Below are 22,212 nucleotides of genomic sequence, written 5' to 3' on the forward strand. Positions count from 1 at the left end.
GATGTAGTCATATGCTGATGGAAGTTCTGTTTCCGTAACCATGCACTGACGGCGGTTCTGGTGATGTATCAATGTAGCTGCTGCAATCTTTAACTTATTAGACTTGATATTAGGTCATGCTAGGGTCAGTATGCTGTGCTGAAAATACAGCTGTCTGAATGAGGCCATTATAGGTCAGCTGAGCAAGAGTTTGACAAAAGCTCCCAGACACTATAGACAGCTTTGCCATCATTAGGGCGGCTGCTCTTTCTCTCCCAAAAATGGCAGTTTTCTTCACAGTCTCACCTCCCTTGTCTGAAAGTGCCCAAACGAAAAAGGAGCCTGGCCAACAGTGGTTCATCTGATCAGTCACATACCACGTGTGCACTTTATCGGACTGTGATGTCAGAGGTGACGACACAGCCAATCCTCGTTAGTATAGTGGTAAGTATCCCCGCCTGTCACGCGGGAGACTGGGGTTCGATTCCCCGACGGGGAGGCCTCTTATATTCTTGAATTTGCTACGAGAAGCTGATCGAGATGGCAAAAAATTCATATTCAGGAGCTTTTGATATTTTATTGTTTGATTGTCACTTTACTGCCACCAAAAGTCACTACATGTGTGATAAATCCATCCCCCCCAAAACGGAATGATTGCGCTCATACCTATTACCAGTTCTTTCCGTAGGGGATAAACGCCACGCCCATGGCCGGTTAGCTCAGTTGGTTAGAGCGTGGTGCTAATAACGCCAAGGTCGCGGGTTCGATCCCCGTACGGGCCAAGTACAGCTTTTTAGAGGTCCCGTGCACTCGTTTCATCCCAGGTGGGTCGATGCAGATGCTGAAGCTTGTTTCTTTTTACTCCGCATTTTGTTCATAGTGTTTTCTGTGTAGAATTGCATGCCTAACTGATTTGGAGAAGTAGCTGTTCCTATGGTGTGGTGTTATTTAAAGCCTGTAGCAAGCATATAGTATAGTCATTGCAATTGATCTCTGTGTTAAACTTGGTGCTGTGTTTATGTGCTGATGGTGGCTCTGGTGCTGTATTCATGTACTGATGATGGGTCTTGTGTTGAACTCGTATGCTGATGTAGTCATATGCTGATGGAAGTTCTGTTTCCGTAACCATGCACTGACGGCGGTTCTGGTGATGTATCAATGTAGCTGCTGCAATCTTTAACTTATTAGACTTGATATTAGGTCATGCTAGGGTCAGTATGCTGTGCTGAAAATACAGCTGTCTGAATGAGGCCATTATAGGTCAGCTGAGCAAGAGTTTGACAAAAGCTCCCAGACACTATAGACAGCTTTGCCATCATTAGGGCGGCTGCTCTTTCTCTCCCAAAAATGGCAGTTTTCTTCACAGTCTCACCTCCCTTGTCTGAAAGTGCCCAAACGAAAAAGGAGCCTGGCCAACAGTGGTTCATCTGATCAGTCACATACCACGTGTGCACTTTATCGGACTGTGATGTCAGAGGTGACGACACAGCCAATCCTCGTTAGTATAGTGGTAAGTATCCCCGCCTGTCACGCGGGAGACCGGGGTTCGATTCCCCGACGGGGAGGCCTCTTATATTCTTGAATTTGCTACGAGAAGCTGATCGAGATGGCAAAAAATTCATATTCAGGAGCTTTTGATATTTTATTGTTTGATTGTCACTTTACTGCCACCAAAAGTCACTACATGTGTGATAAATCCATCCCCCCCAAAACGGAATGATTGCGCTCATACCTATTACCAGTTCTTTCCGTAGGGGATAAACGCCACGCCCATGGCCGGTTAGCTCAGTTGGTTAGAGCGTGGTGCTAATAACGCCAAGGTCGCGGGTTCGATCCCCGTACGGGCCAAGTACAGCTTTTTAGAGGTCCCGTGCACTCGTTTCATCCCAGGTGGGTCGATGCAGATGCTGAAGCTTGTTTCTTTTTACTCCGCATTTTGTTCATAGTGTTTTCTGTGTAGAATTGCATGCCTAACTGATTTGGAGAAGTAGCTGTTCCTATGGTGTGGTGTTATTTAAAGCCTGTAGCAAGCATATAGTATAGTCATTGCAATTGATCTCTGTGTTAAACTTGGTGCTGTGTTTATGTGCTGATGGTGGCTCTGGTGCTGTATTCATGTACTGATGATGGGTCTTGTGTTGAACTCGTATGCTGATGTAGTCATATGCTGATGGAAGTTCTGTTTCCGTAACCATGCACTGACGGCGGTTCTGGTGATGTATCAATGTAGCTGCTGCAATCTTTAACTTATTAGACTTGATATTAGGTCATGCTAGGGTCAGTATGCTGTGCTGAAAATACAGCTGTCTGAATGAGGCCATTATAGGTCAGCTGAGCAAGAGTTTGACAAAAGCTCCCAGACACTATAGACAGCTTTGCCATCATTAGGGCGGCTGCTCTTTCTCTCCCAAAAATGGCAGTTTTCTTCACAGTCTCACCTCCCTTGTCTGAAAGTGCCCAAACGAAAAAGGAGCCTGGCCAACAGTGGTTCATCTGATCAGTCACATACCACGTGTGCACTTTATCGGACTGTGATGTCAGAGGTGACGACACAGCCAATCCTCGTTAGTATAGTGGTAAGTATCCCCGCCTGTCACGCGGGAGACCGGGGTTCGATTCCCCGACGGGGAGGCCTCTTATATTCTTGAATTTGCTACGAGAAGCTGATCGAGATGGCAAAAAATTCATATTCAGGAGCTTTTGATATTTTATTGTTTGATTGTCACTTTACTGCCACCAAAAGTCACTACATGTGTGATAAATCCATCCCCCCCAAAACGGAATGATTGCGCTCATACCTATTACCAGTTCTTTCCGTAGGGGATAAACGCCACGCCCATGGCCGGTTAGCTCAGTTGGTTAGAGCGTGGTGCTAATAACGCCAAGGTCGCGGGTTCGATCCCCGTACGGGCCAAGTACAGCTTTTTAGAGGTCCCGTGCACTTGTTTCATCCCAGGTGGGTCGATGCAGATGCTGAAGCTTGTTTCTTTTTACTCCGCATTTTGTTCATAGTGTTTTCTGTGTAGAATTGCATGCCTAACTGATTTGGAGAAGTAGCTGTTCCTATGGTGTGGTGTTATTTAAAGCCTGTAGCAAGCATATAGTATAGTCATTGCAATTGATCTCTGTGTTAAACTTGGTGCTGTGTTTATGTGCTGATGGTGGCTCTGGTGCTGTATTCATGTACTGATGATGGGTCTTGTGTTGAACTCGTATGCTGATGTAGTCATATGCTGATGGAAGTTCTGTTTCCGTAACCATGCACTGACGGCGGTTCTGGTGATGTATCAATGTAGCTGCTGCAATCTTTAACTTATTAGACTTGATATTAGGTCATGCTAGGGTCAGTATGCTGTGCTGAAAATACAGCTGTCTGAATGAGGCCATTATAGGTCAGCTGAGCAAGAGTTTGACAAAAGCTCCCAGACACTATAGACAGCTTTGCCATCATTAGGGCGGCTGCTCTTTCTCTCCCAAAAATGGCAGTTTTCTTCACAGTCTCACCTCCCTTGTCTGAAAGTGCCCAAACGAAAAAGGAGCCTGGCCAACAGTGGTTCATCTGATCAGTCACATACCACGTGTGCACTTTATCGGACTGTGATGTCAGAGGTGACGACACAGCCAATCCTCGTTAGTATAGTGGTAAGTATCCCCGCCTGTCACGCGGGAGACCGGGGTTCGATTCCCCGACGGGGAGGCCTCTTATATTCTTGAATTTGCTACGAGAAGCTGATCGAGATGGCAAAAAATTCATATTCAGGAGCTTTTGATATTTTATTGTTTGATTGTCACTTTACTGCCACCAAAAGTCACTACATGTGTGATAAATCCATCCCCCCCAAAACGGAATGATTGCGCTCATACCTATTACCAGTTCTTTCCGTAGGGGATAAACGCCACGCCCATGGCCGGTTAGCTCAGTTGGTTAGAGCGTGGTGCTAATAACGCCAAGGTCGCGGGTTCGATCCCCGTACGGGCCAAGTACAGCTTTTTAGAGGTCCCGTGCACTCGTTTCATCCCAGGTGGGTCGATGCAGATGCTGAAGCTTGTTTCTTTTTACTCCGCATTTTGTTCATAGTGTTTTCTGTGTAGAATTGCATGCCTAACTGATTTGGAGAAGTAGCTGTTCCTATGGTGTGGTGTTATTTAAAGCCTGTAGCAAGCATATAGTATAGTCATTGCAATTGATCTCTGTGTTAAACTTGGTGCTGTGTTTATGTGCTGATGGTGGCTCTGGTGCTGTATTCATGTACTGATGATGGGTCTTGTGTTGAACTCGTATGCTGATGTAGTCATATGCTGATGGAAGTTCTGTTTCCGTAACCATGCACTGACGGCGGTTCTGGTGATGTATCAATGTAGCTGCTGCAATCTTTAACTTATTAGACTTGATATTAGGTCATGCTAGGGTCAGTATGCTGTGCTGAAAATACAGCTGTCTGAATGAGGCCATTATAGGTCAGCTGAGCAAGAGTTTGACAAAAGCTCCCAGACACTATAGACAGCTTTGCCATCATTAGGGCGGCTGCTCTTTCTCTCCCAAAAATGGCAGTTTTCTTCACAGTCTCACCTCCCTTGTCTGAAAGTGCCCAAACGAAAAAGGAGCCTGGCCAACAGTGGTTCATCTGATCAGTCACATACCACGTGTGCACTTTATCGGACTGTGATGTCAGAGGTGACGACACAGCCAATCCTCGTTAGTATAGTGGTAAGTATCCCCGCCTGTCACGCGGGAGACCGGGGTTCGATTCCCCGACGGGGAGGCCTCTTATATTCTTGAATTTGCTACGAGAAGCTGATCGAGATGGCAAAAAATTCATATTCAGGAGCTTTTGATATTTTATTGTTTGATTGTCACTTTACTGCCACCAAAAGTCACTACATGTGTGATAAATCCATCCCCCCCAAAACGGAATGATTGCGCTCATACCTATTACCAGTTCTTTCCGTAGGGGATAAACGCCACGCCCATGGCCGGTTAGCTCAGTTGGTTAGAGCGTGGTGCTAATAACGCCAAGGTCGCGGGTTCGATCCCCGTACGGGCCAAGTACAGCTTTTTAGAGGTCCCGTGCACTCGTTTCATCCCAGGTGGGTCGATGCAGATGCTGAAGCTTGTTTCTTTTTACTCCGCATTTTGTTCATAGTGTTTTCTGTGTAGAATTGCATGCCTAACTGATTTGGAGAAGTAGCTGTTCCTATGGTGTGGTGTTATTTAAAGCCTGTAGCAAGCATATAGTATAGTCATTGCAATTGATCTCTGTGTTAAACTTGGTGCTGTGTTTATGTGCTGATGGTGGCTCTGGTGCTGTATTCATGTACTGATGATGGGTCTTGTGTTGAACTCGTATGCTGATGTAGTCATATGCTGATGGAAGTTCTGTTTCCGTAACCATGCACTGACGGCGGTTCTGGTGATGTATCAATGTAGCTGCTGCAATCTTTAACTTATTAGACTTGATATTAGGTCATGCTAGGGTCAGTATGCTGTGCTGAAAATACAGCTGTCTGAATGAGGCCATTATAGGTCAGCTGAGCAAGAGTTTGACAAAAGCTCCCAGACACTATAGACAGCTTTGCCATCATTAGGGCGGCTGCTCTTTCTCTCCCAAAAATGGCAGTTTTCTTCACAGTCTCACCTCCCTTGTCTGAAAGTGCCCAAACGAAAAAGGAGCCTGGCCAACAGTGGTTCATCTGATCAGTCACATACCACGTGTGCACTTTATCGGACTGTGATGTCAGAGGTGACGACACAGCCAATCCTCGTTAGTATAGTGGTAAGTATCCCCGCCTGTCACGCGGGAGACCGGGGTTCGATTCCCCGACGGGGAGGCCTCTTATATTCTTGAATTTGCTACGAGAAGCTGATCGAGATGGCAAAAAATTCATATTCAGGAGCTTTTGATATTTTATTGTTTGATTGTCACTTTACTGCCACCAAAAGTCACTACATGTGTGATAAATCCATCCCCCCCAAAACGGAATGATTGCGCTCATACCTATTACCAGTTCTTTCCGTAGGGGATAAACGCCACGCCCATGGCCGGTTAGCTCAGTTGGTTAGAGCGTGGTGCTAATAACGCCAAGGTCGCGGGTTCGATCCCCGTACGGGCCAAGTACAGCTTTTTAGAGGTCCCGTGCACTCGTTTCATCCCAGGTGGGTCGATGCAGATGCTGAAGCTTGTTTCTTTTTACTCCGCATTTTGTTCATAGTGTTTTCTGTGTAGAATTGCATGCCTAACTGATTTGGAGAAGTAGCTGTTCCTATGGTGTGGTGTTATTTAAAGCCTGTAGCAAGCATATAGTATAGTCATTGCAATTGATCTCTGTGTTAAACTTGGTGCTGTGTTTATGTGCTGATGGTGGCTCTGGTGCTGTATTCATGTACTGATGATGGGTCTTGTGTTGAACTCGTATGCTGATGTAGTCATATGCTGATGGAAGTTCTGTTTCCGTAACCATGCACTGACGGCGGTTCTGGTGATGTATCAATGTAGCTGCTGCAATCTTTAACTTATTAGACTTGATATTAGGTCATGCTAGGGTCAGTATGCTGTGCTGAAAATACAGCTGTCTGAATGAGGCCATTATAGGTCAGCTGAGCAAGAGTTTGACAAAAGCTCCCAGACACTATAGACAGCTTTGCCATCATTAGGGCGGCTGCTCTTTCTCTCCCAAAAATGGCAGTTTTCTTCACAGTCTCACCTCCCTTGTCTGAAAGTGCCCAAACGAAAAAGGAGCCTGGCCAACAGTGGTTCATCTGATCAGTCACATACCACGTGTGCACTTTATCGGACTGTGATGTCAGAGGTGACGACACAGCCAATCCTCGTTAGTATAGTGGTAAGTATCCCCGCCTGTCACGCGGGAGACCGGGGTTCGATTCCCCGACGGGGAGGCCTCTTATATTCTTGAATTTGCTACGAGAAGCTGATCGAGATGGCAAAAAATTCATATTCAGGAGCTTTTGATATTTTATTGTTTGATTGTCACTTTACTGCCACCAAAAGTCACTACATGTGTGATAAATCCATCCCCCCCAAAACGGAATGATTGCGCTCATACCTATTACCAGTTCTTTCCGTAGGGGATAAACGCCACGCCCATGGCCGGTTAGCTCAGTTGGTTAGAGCGTGGTGCTAATAACGCCAAGGTCGCGGGTTCGATCCCCGTACGGGCCAAGTACAGCTTTTTAGAGGTCCCGTGCACTCGTTTCATCCCAGGTGGGTCGATGCAGATGCTGAAGCTTGTTTCTTTTTACTCCGCATTTTGTTCATAGTGTTTTCTGTGTAGAATTGCATGCCTAACTGATTTGGAGAAGTAGCTGTTCCTATGGTGTGGTGTTATTTAAAGCCTGTAGCAAGCATATAGTATAGTCATTGCAATTGATCTCTGTGTTAAACTTGGTGCTGTGTTTATGTGCTGATGGTGGCTCTGGTGCTGTATTCATGTACTGATGATGGGTCTTGTGTTGAACTCGTATGCTGATGTAGTCATATGCTGATGGAAGTTCTGTTTCCGTAACCATGCACTGACGGCGGTTCTGGTGATGTATCAATGTAGCTGCTGCAATCTTTAACTTATTAGACTTGATATTAGGTCATGCTAGGGTCAGTATGCTGTGCTGAAAATACAGCTGTCTGAATGAGGCCATTATAGGTCAGCTGAGCAAGAGTTTGACAAAAGCTCCCAGACACTATAGACAGCTTTGCCATCATTAGGGCGGCTGCTCTTTCTCTCCCAAAAATGGCAGTTTTCTTCACAGTCTCACCTCCCTTGTCTGAAAGTGCCCAAACGAAAAAGGAGCCTGGCCAACAGTGGTTCATCTGATCAGTCACATACCACGTGTGCACTTTATCGGACTGTGATGTCAGAGGTGACGACACAGCCAATCCTCGTTAGTATAGTGGTAAGTATCCCCGCCTGTCATGCGGGAGACCGGGGTTCGATTCCCCGACGGGGAGGCCTCTTATATTCTTGAATTTGCTACGAGAAGCTGATCGAGATGGCAAAAAATTCATATTCAGGAGCTTTTGATATTTTATTGTTTGATTGTCACTTTACTGCCACCAAAAGTCACTACATGTGTGATAAATCCATCCCCCCCAAAACGGAATGATTGCGCTCATACCTATTACCAGTTCTTTCCGTAGGGGATAAACGCCACGCCCATGGCCGGTTAGCTCAGTTGGTTAGAGCGTGGTGCTAATAACGCCAAGGTCGCGGGTTCGATCCCCGTACGGGCCAAGTACAGCTTTTTAGAGGTCCCGTGCACTCGTTTCATCCCAGGTGGGTCGATGCAGATGCTGAAGCTTGTTTCTTTTTACTCCGCATTTTGTTCATAGTGTTTTCTGTGTAGAATTGCATGCCTAACTGATTTGGAGAAGTAGCTGTTCCTATGGTGTGGTGTTATTTAAAGCCTGTAGCAAGCATATAGTATAGTCATTGCAATTGATCTCTGTGTTAAACTTGGTGCTGTGTTTATGTGCTGATGGTGGCTCTGGTGCTGTATTCATGTACTGATGATGGGTCTTGTGTTGAACTCGTATGCTGATGTAGTCATATGCTGATGGAAGTTCTGTTTCCGTAACCATGCACTGACGGCGGTTCTGGTGATGTATCAATGTAGCTGCTGCAATCTTTAACTTATTAGACTTGATATTAGGTCATGCTAGGGTCAGTATGCTGTGCTGAAAATACAGCTGTCTGAATGAGGCCATTATAGGTCAGCTGAGCAAGAGTTTGACAAAAGCTCCCAGACACTATAGACAGCTTTGCCATCATTAGGGCGGCTGCTCTTTCTCTCCCAAAAATGGCAGTTTTCTTCACAGTCTCACCTCCCTTGTCTGAAAGTGCCCAAACGAAAAAGGAGCCTGGCCAACAGTGGTTCATCTGATCAGTCACATACCACGTGTGCACTTTATCGGACTGTGATGTCAGAGGTGACGACACAGCCAATCCTCGTTAGTATAGTGGTAAGTATCCCCGCCTGTCACGCGGGAGACCGGGGTTCGATTCCCCGACGGGGAGGCCTCTTATATTCTTGAATTTGCTACGAGAAGCTGATCGAGATGGCAAAAAATTCATATTCAGGAGCTTTTGATATTTTATTGTTTGATTGTCACTTTACTGCCACCAAAAGTCACTACATGTGTGATAAATCCATCCCCCCCAAAACGGAATGATTGCGCTCATACCTATTACCAGTTCTTTCCGTAGGGGATAAACGCCACGCCCATGGCCGGTTAGCTCAGTTGGTTAGAGCGTGGTGCTAATAACGCCAAGGTCGCGGGTTCGATCCCCGTACGGGCCAAGTACAGCTTTTTAGAGGTCCCGTGCACTCGTTTCATCCCAGGTGGGTCGATGCAGATGCTGAAGCTTGTTTCTTTTTACTCCGCATTTTGTTCATAGTGTTTTCTGTGTAGAATTGCATGCCTAACTGATTTGGAGAAGTAGCTGTTCCTATGGTGTGGTGTTATTTAAAGCCTGTAGCAAGCATATAGTATAGTCATTGCAATTGATCTCTGTGTTAAACTTGGTGCTGTGTTTATGTGCTGATGGTGGCTCTGGTGCTGTATTCATGTACTGATGATGGGTCTTGTGTTGAACTCGTATGCTGATGTAGTCATATGCTGATGGAAGTTCTGTTTCCGTAACCATGCACTGACGGCGGTTCTGGTGATGTATCAATGTAGCTGCTGCAATCTTTAACTTATTAGACTTGATATTAGGTCATGCTAGGGTCAGTATGCTGTGCTGAAAATACAGCTGTCTGAATGAGGCCATTATAGGTCAGCTGAGCAAGAGTTTGACAAAAGCTCCCAGACACTATAGACAGCTTTGCCATCATTAGGGCGGCTGCTCTTTCTCTCCCAAAAATGGCAGTTTTCTTCACAGTCTCACCTCCCTTGTCTGAAAGTGCCCAAACGAAAAAGGAGCCTGGCCAACAGTGGTTCATCTGATCAGTCACATACCACGTGTGCACTTTATCGGACTGTGATGTCAGAGGTGACGACACAGCCAATCCTCGTTAGTATAGTGGTAAGTATCCCCGCCTGTCACGCGGGAGACCGGGGTTCGATTCCCCGACGGGGAGGCCTCTTATATTCTTGAATTTGCTACGAGAAGCTGATCGAGATGGCAAAAAATTCATATTCAGGAGCTTTTGATATTTTATTGTTTGATTGTCACTTTACTGCCACCAAAAGTCACTACATGTGTGATAAATCCATCCCCCCCAAAACGGAATGATTGCGCTCATACCTATTACCAGTTCTTTCCGTAGGGGATAAACGCCACGCCCATGGCCGGTTAGCTCAGTTGGTTAGAGCGTGGTGCTAATAACGCCAAGGTCGCGGGTTCGATCCCCGTACGGGCCAAGTACAGCTTTTTAGAGGTCCCGTGCACTCGTTTCATCCCAGGTGGGTCGATGCAGATGCTGAAGCTTGTTTCTTTTTACTCCGCATTTTGTTCATAGTGTTTTCTGTGTAGAATTGCATGCCTAACTGATTTGGAGAAGTAGCTGTTCCTATGGTGTGGTGTTATTTAAAGCCTGTAGCAAGCATATAGTATAGTCATTGCAATTGATCTCTGTGTTAAACTTGGTGCTGTGTTTATGTGCTGATGGTGGCTCTGGTGCTGTATTCATGTACTGATGATGGGTCTTGTGTTGAACTCGTATGCTGATGTAGTCATATGCTGATGGAAGTTCTGTTTCCGTAACCATGCACTGACGGCGGTTCTGGTGATGTATCAATGTAGCTGCTGCAATCTTTAACTTATTAGACTTGATATTAGGTCATGCTAGGGTCAGTATGCTGTGCTGAAAATACAGCTGTCTGAATGAGGCCATTATAGGTCAGCTGAGCAAGAGTTTGACAAAAGCTCCCAGACACTATAGACAGCTTTGCCATCATTAGGGCGGCTGCTCTTTCTCTCCCAAAAATGGCAGTTTTCTTCACAGTCTCACCTCCCTTGTCTGAAAGTGCCCAAACGAAAAAGGAGCCTGGCCAACAGTGGTTCATCTGATCAGTCACATACCACGTGTGCACTTTATCGGACTGTGATGTCAGAGGTGACGACACAGCCAATCCTCGTTAGTATAGTGGTAAGTATCCCCGCCTGTCACGCGGGAGACCGGGGTTCGATTCCCCGACGGGGAGGCCTCTTATATTCTTGAATTTGCTACGAGAAGCTGATCGAGATGGCAAAAAATTCATATTCAGGAGCTTTTGATATTTTATTGTTTGATTGTCACTTTACTGCCACCAAAAGTCACTACATGTGTGATAAATCCATCCCCCCCAAAACGGAATGATTGCGCTCATACCTATTACCAGTTCTTTCCGTAGGGGATAAACGCCACGCCCATGGCCGGTTAGCTCAGTTGGTTAGAGCGTGGTGCTAATAACGCCAAGGTCGCGGGTTCGATCCCCGTACGGGCCAAGTACAGCTTTTTAGAGGTCCCGTGCACTCGTTTCATCCCAGGTGGGTCGATGCAGATGCTGAAGCTTGTTTCTTTTTACTCCGCATTTTGTTCATAGTGTTTTCTGTGTAGAATTGCATGCCTAACTGATTTGGAGAACTAGCTGTTCCTATGGTGTGGTGTTATTTAAAGCCTGTAGCAAGCATATAGTATAGTCATTGCAATTGATCTCTGTGTTAAACTTGGTGCTGTGTTTATGTGCTGATGGTGGCTCTGGTGCTGTATTCATGTACTGATGATGGGTCTTGTGTTGAACTCGTATGCTGATGTAGTCATATGCTGATGGAAGTTCTGTTTCCGTAACCATGCACTGACGGCGGTTCTGGTGATGTATCAATGTAGCTGCTGCAATCTTTAACTTATTAGACTTGATATTAGGTCATGCTAGGGTCAGTATGCTGTGCTGAAAATACAGCTGTCTGAATGAGGCCATTATAGGTCAGCTGAGCAAGAGTTTGACAAAAGCTCCCAGACACTATAGACAGCTTTGCCATCATTAGGGCGGCTGCTCTTTCTCTCCCAAAAATGGCAGTTTTCTTCACAGTCTCACCTCCCTTGTCTGAAAGTGCCCAAACGAAAAAGGAGCCTGGCCAACAGTGGTTCATCTGATCAGTCACATACCACGTGTGCACTTTATCGGACTGTGATGTCAGAGGTGACGACACAGCCAATCCTCGTTAGTATAGTGGTAAGTATCCCCGCCTGTCACGCGGGAGACCGGGGTTCGATTCCCCGACGGGGAGGCCTCTTATATTCTTGAATTTGCTACGAGAAGCTGATCGAGATGGCAAAAAATTCATATTCAGGAGCTTTTGATATTTTATTGTTTGATTGTCACTTTACTGCCACCAAAAGTCACTACATGTGTGATAAATCCATCCCCCCCAAAACGGAATGATTGCGCTCATACCTATTACCAGTTCTTTCCGTAGGGGATAAACGCCACGCCCATGGCCGGTTAGCTCAGTTGGTTAGAGCGTGGTGCTAATAACGCCAAGGTCGCGGGTTCGATCCCCGTACGGGCCAAGTACAGCTTTTTAGAGGTCCCGTGCACTCGTTTCATCCCAGGTGGGTCGATGCAGATGCTGAAGCTTGTTTCTTTTTACTCCGCATTTTGTTCATAGTGTTTTCTGTGTAGAATTGCATGCCTAACTGATTTGGAGAAGTAGCTGTTCCTATGGTGTGGTGTTATTTAAAGCCTGTAGCAAGCATATAGTATAGTCATTGCAATTGATCTCTGTGTTAAACTTGGTGCTGTGTTTATGTGCTGATGGTGGCTCTGGTGCTGTATTCATGTACTGATGATGGGTCTTGTGTTGAACTCGTATGCTGATGTAGTCATATGCTGATGGAAGTTCTGTTTCCGTAACCATGCACTGACGGCGGTTCTGGTGATGTATCAATGTAGCTGCTGCAATCTTTAACTTATTAGACTTGATATTAGGTCATGCTAGGGTCAGTATGCTGTGCTGAAAATACAGCTGTCTGAATGAGGCCATTATAGGTCAGCTGAGCAAGAGTTTGACAAAAGCTCCCAGACACTATAGACAGCTTTGCCATCATTAGGGCGGCTGCTCTTTCTCTCCCAAAAATGGCAGTTTTCTTCACAGTCTCACCTCCCTTGTCTGAAAGTGCCCAAACGAAAAAGGAGCCTGGCCAACAGTGGTTCATCTGATCAGTCACATACCACGTGTGCACTTTATCGGACTGTGATGTCAGAGGTGACGACACAGCCAATCCTCGTTAGTATAGTGGTAAGTATCCCCGCCTGTCACGCGGGAGACCGGGGTTCGATTCCCCGACGGGGAGGCCTCTTATATTCTTGAATTTGCTACGAGAAGCTGATCGAGATGGCAAAAAATTCATATTCAGGAGCTTTTGATATTTTATTGTTTGATTGTCACTTTACTGCCACCAAAAGTCACTACATGTGTGATAAATCCATCCCCCCCAAAACGGAATGATTGCGCTCATACCTATTACCAGTTCTTTCCGTAGGGGATAAACGCCACGCCCATGGCCGGTTAGCTCAGTTGGTTAGAGCGTGGTGCTAATAACGCCAAGGTCGCGGGTTCGATCCCCGTACGGGCCAAGTACAGCTTTTTAGAGGTCCCGTGCACTCGTTTCATCCCAGGTGGGTCGATGCAGATGCTGAAGCTTGTTTCTTTTTACTCCGCATTTTGTTCATAGTGTTTTCTGTGTAGAATTGCATGCCTAACTGATTTGGAGAAGTAGCTGTTCCTATGGTGTGGTGTTATTTAAAGCCTGTAGCAAGCATATAGTATAGTCATTGCAATTGATCTCTGTGTTAAACTTGGTGCTGTGTTTATGTGCTGATGGTGGCTCTGGTGCTGTATTCATGTACTGATGATGGGTCTTGTGTTGAACTCGTATGCTGATGTAGTCATATGCTGATGGAAGTTCTGTTTCCGTAACCATGCACTGACGGCGGTTCTGGTGATGTATCAATGTAGCTGCTGCAATCTTTAACTTATTAGACTTGATATTAGGTCATGCTAGGGTCAGTATGCTGTGCTGAAAATACAGCTGTCTGAATGAGGCCATTATAGGTCAGCTGAGCAAGAGTTTGACAAAAGCTCCCAGACACTATATAGACAGCTTTGCCATCATTAGGGCGGCTGCTCTTTCTCTCCCAAAAATGGCAGTTTTCTTCACAGTCTCACCTCCCTTGTCTGAAAGTGCCCAAACGAAAAAGGAGCCTGGCCAACAGTGGTTCATCTGATCAGTCACATACCACGTGTGCACTTTATCGGACTGTGATGTCAGAGGTGACGACACAGCCAATCCTCGTTAGTATAGTGGTAAGTATCCCCGCCTGTCACGCGGGAGACCGGGGTTCGATTCCCCGACGGGGAGGCCTCTTATATTCTTGAATTTGCTACGAGAAGCTGATCGAGATGGCAAAAAATTCATATTCAGGAGCTTTTGATATTTTATTGTTTGATTGTCACTTTACTGCCACCAAAAGTCACTACATGTGTGATAAATCCATCCCCCCCAAAACGGAATGATTGCGCTCATACCTATTACCAGTTCTTTCCGTAGGGGATAAACGCCACGCCCATGGCCGGTTAGCTCAGTTGGTTAGAGCGTGGTGCTAATAACGCCAAGGTCGCGGGTTCGATCCCCGTACGGGCCAAGTACAGCTTTTTAGAGGTCCCGTGCACTCGTTTCATCCCAGGTGGGTCGATGCAGATGCTGAAGCTTGTTTCTTTTTACTCCGCATTTTGTTCATAGTGTTTTCTGTGTAGAATTGCATGCCTAACTGATTTGGAGAAGTAGCTGTTCCTATGGTGTGGTGTTATTTAAAGCCTGTAGCAAGCATATAGTATAGTCATTGCAATTGATCTCTGTGTTAAACTTGGTGCTGTGTTTATGTGCTGATGGTGGCTCTGGTGCTGTATTCATGTACTGATGATGGGTCTTGTGTTGAACTCGTATGCTGATGTAGTCATATGCTGATGGAAGTTCTGTTTCCGTAACCATGCACTGACGGCGGTTCTGGTGATGTATCAATGTAGCTGCTGCAATCTTTAACTTATTAGACTTGATATTAGGTCATGCTAGGGTCAGTATGCTGTGCTGAAAATACAGCTGTCTGAATGAGGCCATTATAGGTCAGCTGAGCAAGAGTTTGACAAAAGCTCCCAGACACTATAGACAGCTTTGCCATCATTAGGGCGGCTGCTCTTTCTCTCCCAAAAATGGCAGTTTTCTTCACAGTCTCACCTCCCTTGTCTGAAAGTGCCCAAACGAAAAAGGAGCCTGGCCAACAGTGGTTCATCTGATCAGTCACATACCACGTGTGCACTTTATCGGACTGTGATGTCAGAGGTGACGACACAGCCAATCCTCGTTAGTATAGTGGTAAGTATCCCCGCCTGTCACGCGGGAGACCGGGGTTCGATTCCCCGACGGGGAGGCCTCTTATATTCTTGAATTTGCTACGAGAAGCTGATCGAGATGGCAAAAAATTCATATTCAGGAGCTTTTGATATTTTATTGTTTGATTGTCACTTTACTGCCACCAAAAGTCACTACATGTGTGATAAATCCATCCCCCCCAAAACGGAATGATTGCGCTCATACCTATTACCAGTTCTTTCCGTAGGGGATAAACGCCACGCCCATGGCCGGTTAGCTCAGTTGGTTAGAGCGTGGTGCTAATAACGCCAAGGTCGCGGGTTCGATCCCCGTACGGGCCAAGTACAGCTTTTTAGAGGTCCCGTGCACTCGTTTCATCCCAGGTGGGTCGATGCAGATGCTGAAGCTTGTTTCTTTTTACTCCGCATTTTGTTCATAGTGTTTTCTGTGTAGAATTGCATGCCTAACTGATTTGGAGAAGTAGCTGTTCCTATGGTGTGGTGTTATTTAAAGCCTGTAGCAAGCATATAGTATAGTCATTGCAATTGATCTCTGTGTTAAACTTGGTGCTGTGTTTATGTGCTGATGGTGGCTCTGGTGCTGTATTCATGTACTGATGATGGGTCTTGTGTTGAACTCGTATGCTGATGTAGTCATATGCTGATGGAAGTTCTGTTTCCGTAACCATGCACTGACGGCGGTTCTGGTGATGTATCAATGTAGCTGCTGCAATCTTTAACTTATTAGACTTGATATTAGGTCATGCTAGGGTCAGTATGCTGTGCTGAAAATACAGCTGTCTGAATGAGGCCATTATAGGTCAGCTGAGCAAGAGTTTGACAAAAGCTCCCAGACACTATAGACAGCTTTGCCATCATTAGGGCGGCTGCTCTTTCTCTCCCAAAAATGGCAGTTTTCTTCACAGTCTCACCTCCCTTGTCTGAAAGTGCCCAAACGAAAAAGGAGCCTGGCCAACAGTGGTTCATCTGATCAGTCACATACCACGTGTGCACTATATCGGGACTGTGATGTCAGAGGTGACGACACAGCCAATCCTCGTTAGTATAGTGGTAAGTATCCCCGCCTGTCACGCGGGAGACCGGGGTTCGATTCCCCGACGGGGAGGCCTCTTATATTCTTGAATTTGCTACGAGAAGCTGATCGAGATGGCAAAAAATTCATATTCAGGAGCTTTTGATATTTTATTGTTTGATTGTCACTTTACTGCCACCAAAAGTCACTACATGTGTGATAAATCCATCCCCCCAAAACGGAATGATTGCGCTCATACCTATTACCAGTTCTTTCCGTAGGGGATAAACGCCACGCCCATGGCCGGTTAGCTCAGTTGGTTAGAGCGTGGTGCTAATAACGCCAAGGTCGCGGGTTCGATCCCCGTACGGGCCAAGTACAGCTTTTTAGAGGTCCCGTGCACTCGTTTCATCCCAGGTGGGTCGATGCAGATGCTGAAGCTTGTTTCTTTTTACTCCGCATTTTGTTCATAGTGTTTTCTGTGTAGAATTGCATGCCTAACTGATTTGGAGAAGTAGCTGTTCCTATGGTGTGGTGTTATTTAAAGCCTGTAGCAAGCATATAGTATAGTCATTGCAATTGATCTCTGTGTTAAACTTGGTGCTGTGTTTATGTGCTGATGGTGGCTCTGGTGCTGTATTCATGTACTGATGATGGGTCTTGTGTTGAACTCGTATGCTGATGTAGTCATATGCTGATGGAAGTTCTGTTTCCGTAACCATGCACTGACGGCGGTTCTGGTGATGTATCAATGTAGCTGCTGCAATCTTTAACTTATTAGACTTGATATTAGGTCATGCTAGGGTCAGTATGCTGTGCTGAAAATACAGCTGTCTGAATGAGGCCATTATAGGTCAGCTGAGCAAGAGTTTGACAAAAGCTCCCAGACACTATAGACAGCTTTGCCATCATTAGGGCGGCTGCTCTTTCTCTCCCAAAAATGGCAGTTTTCTTCACAGTCTCACCTCCCTTGTCTGAAAGTGCCCAAACGAAAAAGGAGCCTGGCCAACAGTGGTTATCTGATCAGTCACATACCACGTGTGCACTTTATCGGACTGTGAAGTCAGAGGTGACGACACAGCCAATCCTCGTTAGTATAGTGGTAAGTATCCCCGCCTGTCAGCGGGAGACGGGTTCGATTCCCCGACGGGGAGGCCTCTTATATTTCTTGAATTTGCTACGAGAAGCTGATCGAGATGGCAAAAAATTCATATTCAGGAGCTTTTGATATTTTATTGTTTGATTGTCACTTTACTGCCACCAAAAGTCACTACATGTGTGATAAATCCATCCCCCCCAAAACGGAATGATTGCGCTCATACCTATTACCAGTTCTTTCCGTAGGGGATAAACGCCACGCCCATGGCCGGTTAGCTCAGTTGGTTAGAGCGTGGTGCTAATAACGCCAAGGTCGCGGGTTCGATCCCCGTACGGGCCAAGTACAGCTTTTTAGAGGTCCCGTGCACTCGTTTCATCCCAGGTGGGTCGATGCAGATGCTGAAGCTTGTTTCTTTTTACTCCGCATTTTGTTCATAGTGTTTTCTGTGTAGAATTGCATGCCTAACTGATTTGGAGAAGTAGCTGTTCCTATGGTGTGGTGTTATTTAAAGCCTGTAGCAAGCATATAGTATAGTCATTGCAATTGATCTCTGTGTTAAACTTGGTGCTGTGTTTATGTGCTGATGGTGGCTCTGGTGCTGTATTCATGTACTGATGATGGGTCTTGTGTTGAACTCGTATGCTGATGTAGTCATATGCTGATGGAAGTTCTGTTTCCGTAACCATGCACTGACGGCGGTTCTGGTGATGTATCAATGTAGCTGCTGCAATCTTTAACTTATTAGACTTGATATTAGGTCATGCTAGGGTCAGTATGCTGTGCTGAAAATACAGCTGTCTGAATGAGGCCATTATAGGTCAGCTGAGCAAGAGTTTGACAAAAGCTCCCAGACACTATAGACAGCTTTGCCATCATTAGGGCGGCTGCTCTTTCTCTCCCAAAAATGGCAGTTTTCTTCACAGTCTCACCTCCCTTGTCTGAAAGTGCCCAAACGAAAAAGGAGCCTGGCCAACAGTGGTTCATCTGATCAGTCACATACCACGTGTGCACTATATCGGACTGTGATGTCAGAGGTGACGACACAGCCAATCCTCGTTAGTATAGTGGTAAGTATCCCCGCCTGTCACGCGGGAGACCGGGGTTCGATTCCCAGACGGGGAGGCCTCTTATATTCTTGAATTTGCTACGAGAAGCTGATCGAGATGGCAAAAAATTCATATTCAGGAGCTTTTGATATTTTATTGTTTGATTGTCACTTTACTGCCACCAAAAGTCACTACATGTGTGATAAATCCATCCCCCCCAAAACGGAATGATTGCGCTCATACCTATTACCAGTTCTTTCCAGTAGGGGATAAACGCCACGCCCATGGCCGGTTAGCTCAGTTGGTTAGAGCGTGGTGCTAATAACGCCAAGGTCGCGGGTTCGATCCCCGTACGGGCCAAGTACAGCTTTTTAGAGGTCCCGTGCACTCGTTTCATCCCAGGTGGGTCGATGCAGATGCTGAAGCTTGTTTCTTTTTACTCCGCATTTTGTTCATAGTGTTTTCTGTGTAGAATTGCATGCCTAACTGATTTGGAGAAGTAGCTGTTCCTATGGTGTGGTGTTATTTAAAGCCTGTAGCAAGCATATAGTATAGTCATTGCAATTGATCTCTGTGTTAAACTTGGTGCTGTGTTTATGTGCTGATGGTGGCTCTGGTGCTGTATTCATGTACTGATGATGGGTCTTGTGTTGAACTCGTATGCTGATGTAGTCATATGCTGATGGAAGTTCTGTTTCCGTAACCATGCACTGACGGCGGTTCTGGTGATGTATCAATGTAGCTGCTGCAATCTTTAACTTATTAGACTTGATATTAGGTCATGCTAGGGTCAGTATGCTGTGCTGAAAATACAGCTGTCTGAATGAGGCCATTATAGGTCAGCTGAGCAAGAGTTTGACAAAAGCTCCCAGACACTATAGACAGCTTTGCCATCATTAGGGCGGCTGCTCTTTCTCTCCCAAAAATGGCAGTTTTCTTCACAGTCTCACCTCCCTTGTCTGAAAGTGCCCAAACGAAAAAGGAGCCTGGCCAACAGTGGTTCATCTGATCAGTCACATACCACGTGTGCACTTTATCGGACTGTGATGTCAGAGGTGACGACACAGCCAATCCTCGTTAGTATAGTGGTAAGTATCCCCGCCTGTCATGCGGGAGACCGGGGTTCGATTCCCCGACGGGGAGGCCTCTTATATTCTTGAATTTGCTACGAGAAGCTGATCGAGATGGCAAAAAATTCATATTCAGGAGCTTTTGATATTTTATTGTTTGATTGTCACTTTACTGCCACCAAAAGTCACTACATGTGTGATAAATCCATCCCCCCCAAAACGGAATGATTGCGCTCATACCTATTACCAGTTCTTTCCGTAGGGGATAAACGCCACGCCCATGGCCGGTTAGCTCAGTTGGTTAGAGCGTGGTGCTAATAACGCCAAGGTCGCGGGTTCGATCCCCGTACGGGCCAAGTACAGCTTTTTAGAGGTCCCGTGCACTCGTTTCATCCCAGGTGGGTCGATGCAGATGCTGAAGCTTGTTTCTTTTTACTCCGCATTTTGTTCATAGTGTTTTCTGTGTAGAATTGCATGCCTAACTGATTTGGAGAAGTAGCTGTTCCTATGGTGTGGTGTTATTTAAAGCCTGTAGCAAGCATATAGTATAGTCATTGCAATTGATCTCTGTGTTAAACTTGGTGCTGTGTTTATGTGCTGATGGTGGCTCTGGTGCTGTATTCATGTACTGATGATGGGTCTTGTGTTGAACTCGTATGCTGATGTAGTCATATGCTGATGGAAGTTCTGTTTCCGTAACCATGCACTGACGGCGGTTCTGGTGATGTATCAATGTAGCTGCTGCAATCTTTAACTTATTAGACTTGATATTAGGTCATGCTAGGGTCAGTATGCTGTGCTGAAAATACAGCTGTCTGAATGAGGCCATTATAGGTCAGCTGAGCAAGAGTTTGACAAAAGCTCCCAGACACTATAGACAGCTTTGCCATCATTAGGGCGGCTGCTCTTTCTCTCCCAAAAATGGCAGTTTTCTTCACAGTCTCACCTCCCTTGTCTGAAAGTGCCCAAACGAAAAAGGAGCCTGGCCAACAGTGGTTCATCTGATCAGTCACATACCACGTGTGCACTTTATCGGACTGTGATGTCAGAGGTGACGACACAGCCAATCCTCGTTAGTATAGTGGTAAGTATCCCCGCCTGTCACGCGGGAGACCGGTGTTCGATTCCCCGACGGGGAGGCCTCTTATATTCTTGAATTTGCTACGAGAAGCTGATCGAGATGGCAAAAAATTCATATTCAGGAGCTTTTGATATTTTATTGTTTGATTGTCACTTTACTGCCACCAAAAGTCACTACATGTGTGATAAATCCATCCCCCCCAAAACGGAATGATTGCGCTCATACCTATTACCAGTTCTTTCCGTAGGGGATAAACGCCACGCCCATGGCCGGTTAGCTCAGTTGGTTAGAGCGTGGTGCTAATAACGCCAAGGTCGCGGGTTCGATCCCCGTACGGGCCAAGTACAGCTTTTTAGAGGTCCCGTGCACTCGTTTCATCCCAGGTGGGTCGATGCAGATGCTGAAGCTTGTTTCTTTTTACTCCGCATTTTGTTCATAGTGTTTTCTGTGTAGAATTGCATGCCTAACTGATTTGGAGAAGTAGCTGTTCCTATGGTGTGGTGTTATTTAAAGCCTGTAGCAAGCATATAGTATAGTCATTGCAATTGATCTCTGTGTTAAACTTGGTGCTGTGTTTATGTGCTGATGGTGGCTCTGGTGCTGTATTCATGTACTGATGATGGGTCTTGTGTTGAACTCGTATGCTGATGTAGTCATATGCTGATGGAAGTTCTGTTTCCGTAACCATGCACTGACGGCGGTTCTGGTGATGTATCAATGTAGCTGCTGCAATCTTTAACTTATTAGACTTGATATTAGGTCATGCTAGGGTCAGTATGCTGTGCTGAAAATACAGCTGTCTGAATGAGGCCATTATAGGTCAGCTGAGCAAGAGTTTGACAAAAGCTCCCAGACACTATAGACAGCTTTGCCATCATTAGGGCGGCTGCTCTTTCTCTCCCAAAAATGGCAGTTTTCTTCACAGTCTCACCTCCCTTGTCTGAAAGTGCCCAAACGAAAAAGGAGCCTGGCCAACAGTGGTTCATCTGATCAGTCACATACCACGTGTGCACTTTATCGGACTGTGATGTCAGAGGTGACGACACAGCCAATCCTCGTTAGTATAGTGGTAAGTATCCCCGCCTGTCACGCGGGAGACCGGGGTTCGATTCCCCGACGGGGAGGCCTCTTATATTCTTGAATTTGCTACGAGAAGCTGATCGAGATGGCAAAAAATTCATATTCAGGAGCTTTTGATATTTTATTGTTTGATTGTCACTTTACTGCCACCAAAAGTCACTACATGTGTGATAAATCCATCCCCCCCAAAACGGAATGATTGCGCTCATACCTATTACCAGTTCTTTCCGTAGGGGATAAACGCCACGCCCATGGCCGGTTAGCTCAGTTGGTTAGAGCGTGGTGCTAATAACGCCAAGGTCGCGGGTTCGATCCCCGTACGGGCCAAGTACAGCTTTTTAGAGGTCCCGTGCACTCGTTTCATCCCAGGTGGGTCGATGCAGATGCTGAAGCTTGTTTCTTTTTACTCCGCATTTTGTTCATAGTGTTTTCTGTGTAGAATTGCATGCCTAACTGAT

At 46.0% G+C, this 22,212-nt stretch overlaps 36 non-coding genes across 36 annotated transcripts; all 36 read left to right on the top strand.

Annotated features, from left to right (window-relative positions):
• Window positions 1-687: 687 nt before the first annotated feature.
• TRNAI-AAU (transfer RNA isoleucine (anticodon AAU)) lies at window positions 688-761 on the top strand. The gene has a single exon. It is a non-coding gene; the product is annotated as a tRNA-Ile (tRNA).
• Window positions 762-1,472: 711 nt separating this feature from the next.
• TRNAD-GUC (transfer RNA aspartic acid (anticodon GUC)) lies at window positions 1,473-1,544 on the top strand. Its single transcript has one exon. It is a non-coding gene; the product is annotated as a tRNA-Asp (tRNA).
• A 209-nt stretch (window positions 1,545-1,753) lies between these two features.
• Window positions 1,754-1,827, top strand: TRNAI-AAU (transfer RNA isoleucine (anticodon AAU)). The gene has a single exon. It is a non-coding gene; the product is annotated as a tRNA-Ile (tRNA).
• A 711-nt stretch (window positions 1,828-2,538) lies between these two features.
• TRNAD-GUC (transfer RNA aspartic acid (anticodon GUC)) lies at window positions 2,539-2,610 on the top strand. The gene has a single exon. It is a non-coding gene; the product is annotated as a tRNA-Asp (tRNA).
• A 209-nt stretch (window positions 2,611-2,819) lies between these two features.
• Window positions 2,820-2,893, top strand: TRNAI-AAU (transfer RNA isoleucine (anticodon AAU)). The gene has a single exon. It is a non-coding gene; the product is annotated as a tRNA-Ile (tRNA).
• Window positions 2,894-3,604: 711 nt separating this feature from the next.
• Window positions 3,605-3,676, top strand: TRNAD-GUC (transfer RNA aspartic acid (anticodon GUC)). The gene has a single exon. It is a non-coding gene; the product is annotated as a tRNA-Asp (tRNA).
• A 209-nt stretch (window positions 3,677-3,885) lies between these two features.
• On the top strand, window positions 3,886-3,959 carry TRNAI-AAU (transfer RNA isoleucine (anticodon AAU)). The gene has a single exon. It is a non-coding gene; the product is annotated as a tRNA-Ile (tRNA).
• Window positions 3,960-4,670: 711 nt separating this feature from the next.
• Window positions 4,671-4,742, top strand: TRNAD-GUC (transfer RNA aspartic acid (anticodon GUC)). Its single transcript has one exon. It is a non-coding gene; the product is annotated as a tRNA-Asp (tRNA).
• Window positions 4,743-4,951: 209 nt separating this feature from the next.
• Window positions 4,952-5,025, top strand: TRNAI-AAU (transfer RNA isoleucine (anticodon AAU)). Its single transcript has one exon. It is a non-coding gene; the product is annotated as a tRNA-Ile (tRNA).
• A 711-nt stretch (window positions 5,026-5,736) lies between these two features.
• On the top strand, window positions 5,737-5,808 carry TRNAD-GUC (transfer RNA aspartic acid (anticodon GUC)). The gene has a single exon. It is a non-coding gene; the product is annotated as a tRNA-Asp (tRNA).
• A 209-nt stretch (window positions 5,809-6,017) lies between these two features.
• On the top strand, window positions 6,018-6,091 carry TRNAI-AAU (transfer RNA isoleucine (anticodon AAU)). The gene has a single exon. It is a non-coding gene; the product is annotated as a tRNA-Ile (tRNA).
• A 711-nt stretch (window positions 6,092-6,802) lies between these two features.
• Window positions 6,803-6,874, top strand: TRNAD-GUC (transfer RNA aspartic acid (anticodon GUC)). Its single transcript has one exon. It is a non-coding gene; the product is annotated as a tRNA-Asp (tRNA).
• Window positions 6,875-7,083: 209 nt separating this feature from the next.
• TRNAI-AAU (transfer RNA isoleucine (anticodon AAU)) lies at window positions 7,084-7,157 on the top strand. Its single transcript has one exon. It is a non-coding gene; the product is annotated as a tRNA-Ile (tRNA).
• A 992-nt stretch (window positions 7,158-8,149) lies between these two features.
• On the top strand, window positions 8,150-8,223 carry TRNAI-AAU (transfer RNA isoleucine (anticodon AAU)). Its single transcript has one exon. It is a non-coding gene; the product is annotated as a tRNA-Ile (tRNA).
• Window positions 8,224-8,934: 711 nt separating this feature from the next.
• Window positions 8,935-9,006, top strand: TRNAD-GUC (transfer RNA aspartic acid (anticodon GUC)). The gene has a single exon. It is a non-coding gene; the product is annotated as a tRNA-Asp (tRNA).
• A 209-nt stretch (window positions 9,007-9,215) lies between these two features.
• TRNAI-AAU (transfer RNA isoleucine (anticodon AAU)) lies at window positions 9,216-9,289 on the top strand. The gene has a single exon. It is a non-coding gene; the product is annotated as a tRNA-Ile (tRNA).
• Window positions 9,290-10,000: 711 nt separating this feature from the next.
• TRNAD-GUC (transfer RNA aspartic acid (anticodon GUC)) lies at window positions 10,001-10,072 on the top strand. Its single transcript has one exon. It is a non-coding gene; the product is annotated as a tRNA-Asp (tRNA).
• A 209-nt stretch (window positions 10,073-10,281) lies between these two features.
• On the top strand, window positions 10,282-10,355 carry TRNAI-AAU (transfer RNA isoleucine (anticodon AAU)). The gene has a single exon. It is a non-coding gene; the product is annotated as a tRNA-Ile (tRNA).
• Window positions 10,356-11,066: 711 nt separating this feature from the next.
• Window positions 11,067-11,138, top strand: TRNAD-GUC (transfer RNA aspartic acid (anticodon GUC)). The gene has a single exon. It is a non-coding gene; the product is annotated as a tRNA-Asp (tRNA).
• Window positions 11,139-11,347: 209 nt separating this feature from the next.
• TRNAI-AAU (transfer RNA isoleucine (anticodon AAU)) lies at window positions 11,348-11,421 on the top strand. Its single transcript has one exon. It is a non-coding gene; the product is annotated as a tRNA-Ile (tRNA).
• Window positions 11,422-12,132: 711 nt separating this feature from the next.
• On the top strand, window positions 12,133-12,204 carry TRNAD-GUC (transfer RNA aspartic acid (anticodon GUC)). The gene has a single exon. It is a non-coding gene; the product is annotated as a tRNA-Asp (tRNA).
• A 209-nt stretch (window positions 12,205-12,413) lies between these two features.
• TRNAI-AAU (transfer RNA isoleucine (anticodon AAU)) lies at window positions 12,414-12,487 on the top strand. Its single transcript has one exon. It is a non-coding gene; the product is annotated as a tRNA-Ile (tRNA).
• Window positions 12,488-13,198: 711 nt separating this feature from the next.
• On the top strand, window positions 13,199-13,270 carry TRNAD-GUC (transfer RNA aspartic acid (anticodon GUC)). Its single transcript has one exon. It is a non-coding gene; the product is annotated as a tRNA-Asp (tRNA).
• A 209-nt stretch (window positions 13,271-13,479) lies between these two features.
• TRNAI-AAU (transfer RNA isoleucine (anticodon AAU)) lies at window positions 13,480-13,553 on the top strand. The gene has a single exon. It is a non-coding gene; the product is annotated as a tRNA-Ile (tRNA).
• A 713-nt stretch (window positions 13,554-14,266) lies between these two features.
• Window positions 14,267-14,338, top strand: TRNAD-GUC (transfer RNA aspartic acid (anticodon GUC)). Its single transcript has one exon. It is a non-coding gene; the product is annotated as a tRNA-Asp (tRNA).
• Window positions 14,339-14,547: 209 nt separating this feature from the next.
• On the top strand, window positions 14,548-14,621 carry TRNAI-AAU (transfer RNA isoleucine (anticodon AAU)). The gene has a single exon. It is a non-coding gene; the product is annotated as a tRNA-Ile (tRNA).
• Window positions 14,622-15,332: 711 nt separating this feature from the next.
• TRNAD-GUC (transfer RNA aspartic acid (anticodon GUC)) lies at window positions 15,333-15,404 on the top strand. Its single transcript has one exon. It is a non-coding gene; the product is annotated as a tRNA-Asp (tRNA).
• A 209-nt stretch (window positions 15,405-15,613) lies between these two features.
• TRNAI-AAU (transfer RNA isoleucine (anticodon AAU)) lies at window positions 15,614-15,687 on the top strand. The gene has a single exon. It is a non-coding gene; the product is annotated as a tRNA-Ile (tRNA).
• Window positions 15,688-16,399: 712 nt separating this feature from the next.
• On the top strand, window positions 16,400-16,471 carry TRNAD-GUC (transfer RNA aspartic acid (anticodon GUC)). Its single transcript has one exon. It is a non-coding gene; the product is annotated as a tRNA-Asp (tRNA).
• Window positions 16,472-16,679: 208 nt separating this feature from the next.
• TRNAI-AAU (transfer RNA isoleucine (anticodon AAU)) lies at window positions 16,680-16,753 on the top strand. The gene has a single exon. It is a non-coding gene; the product is annotated as a tRNA-Ile (tRNA).
• Window positions 16,754-17,742: 989 nt separating this feature from the next.
• On the top strand, window positions 17,743-17,816 carry TRNAI-AAU (transfer RNA isoleucine (anticodon AAU)). Its single transcript has one exon. It is a non-coding gene; the product is annotated as a tRNA-Ile (tRNA).
• A 993-nt stretch (window positions 17,817-18,809) lies between these two features.
• Window positions 18,810-18,883, top strand: TRNAI-AAU (transfer RNA isoleucine (anticodon AAU)). Its single transcript has one exon. It is a non-coding gene; the product is annotated as a tRNA-Ile (tRNA).
• A 992-nt stretch (window positions 18,884-19,875) lies between these two features.
• On the top strand, window positions 19,876-19,949 carry TRNAI-AAU (transfer RNA isoleucine (anticodon AAU)). The gene has a single exon. It is a non-coding gene; the product is annotated as a tRNA-Ile (tRNA).
• A 992-nt stretch (window positions 19,950-20,941) lies between these two features.
• Window positions 20,942-21,015, top strand: TRNAI-AAU (transfer RNA isoleucine (anticodon AAU)). The gene has a single exon. It is a non-coding gene; the product is annotated as a tRNA-Ile (tRNA).
• Window positions 21,016-21,726: 711 nt separating this feature from the next.
• TRNAD-GUC (transfer RNA aspartic acid (anticodon GUC)) lies at window positions 21,727-21,798 on the top strand. The gene has a single exon. It is a non-coding gene; the product is annotated as a tRNA-Asp (tRNA).
• Window positions 21,799-22,007: 209 nt separating this feature from the next.
• TRNAI-AAU (transfer RNA isoleucine (anticodon AAU)) lies at window positions 22,008-22,081 on the top strand. The gene has a single exon. It is a non-coding gene; the product is annotated as a tRNA-Ile (tRNA).
• The last annotated feature ends 131 nt before the right edge of the window (window positions 22,082-22,212 follow it).

The sequence above is a fragment of the Ranitomeya variabilis genome, unplaced genomic scaffold (assembly GCF_051348905.1).
Source record: "Ranitomeya variabilis isolate aRanVar5 unplaced genomic scaffold, aRanVar5.hap1 Scaffold_79, whole genome shotgun sequence".
NCBI lineage: Eukaryota > Metazoa > Chordata > Amphibia > Anura > Dendrobatidae > Ranitomeya > Ranitomeya variabilis.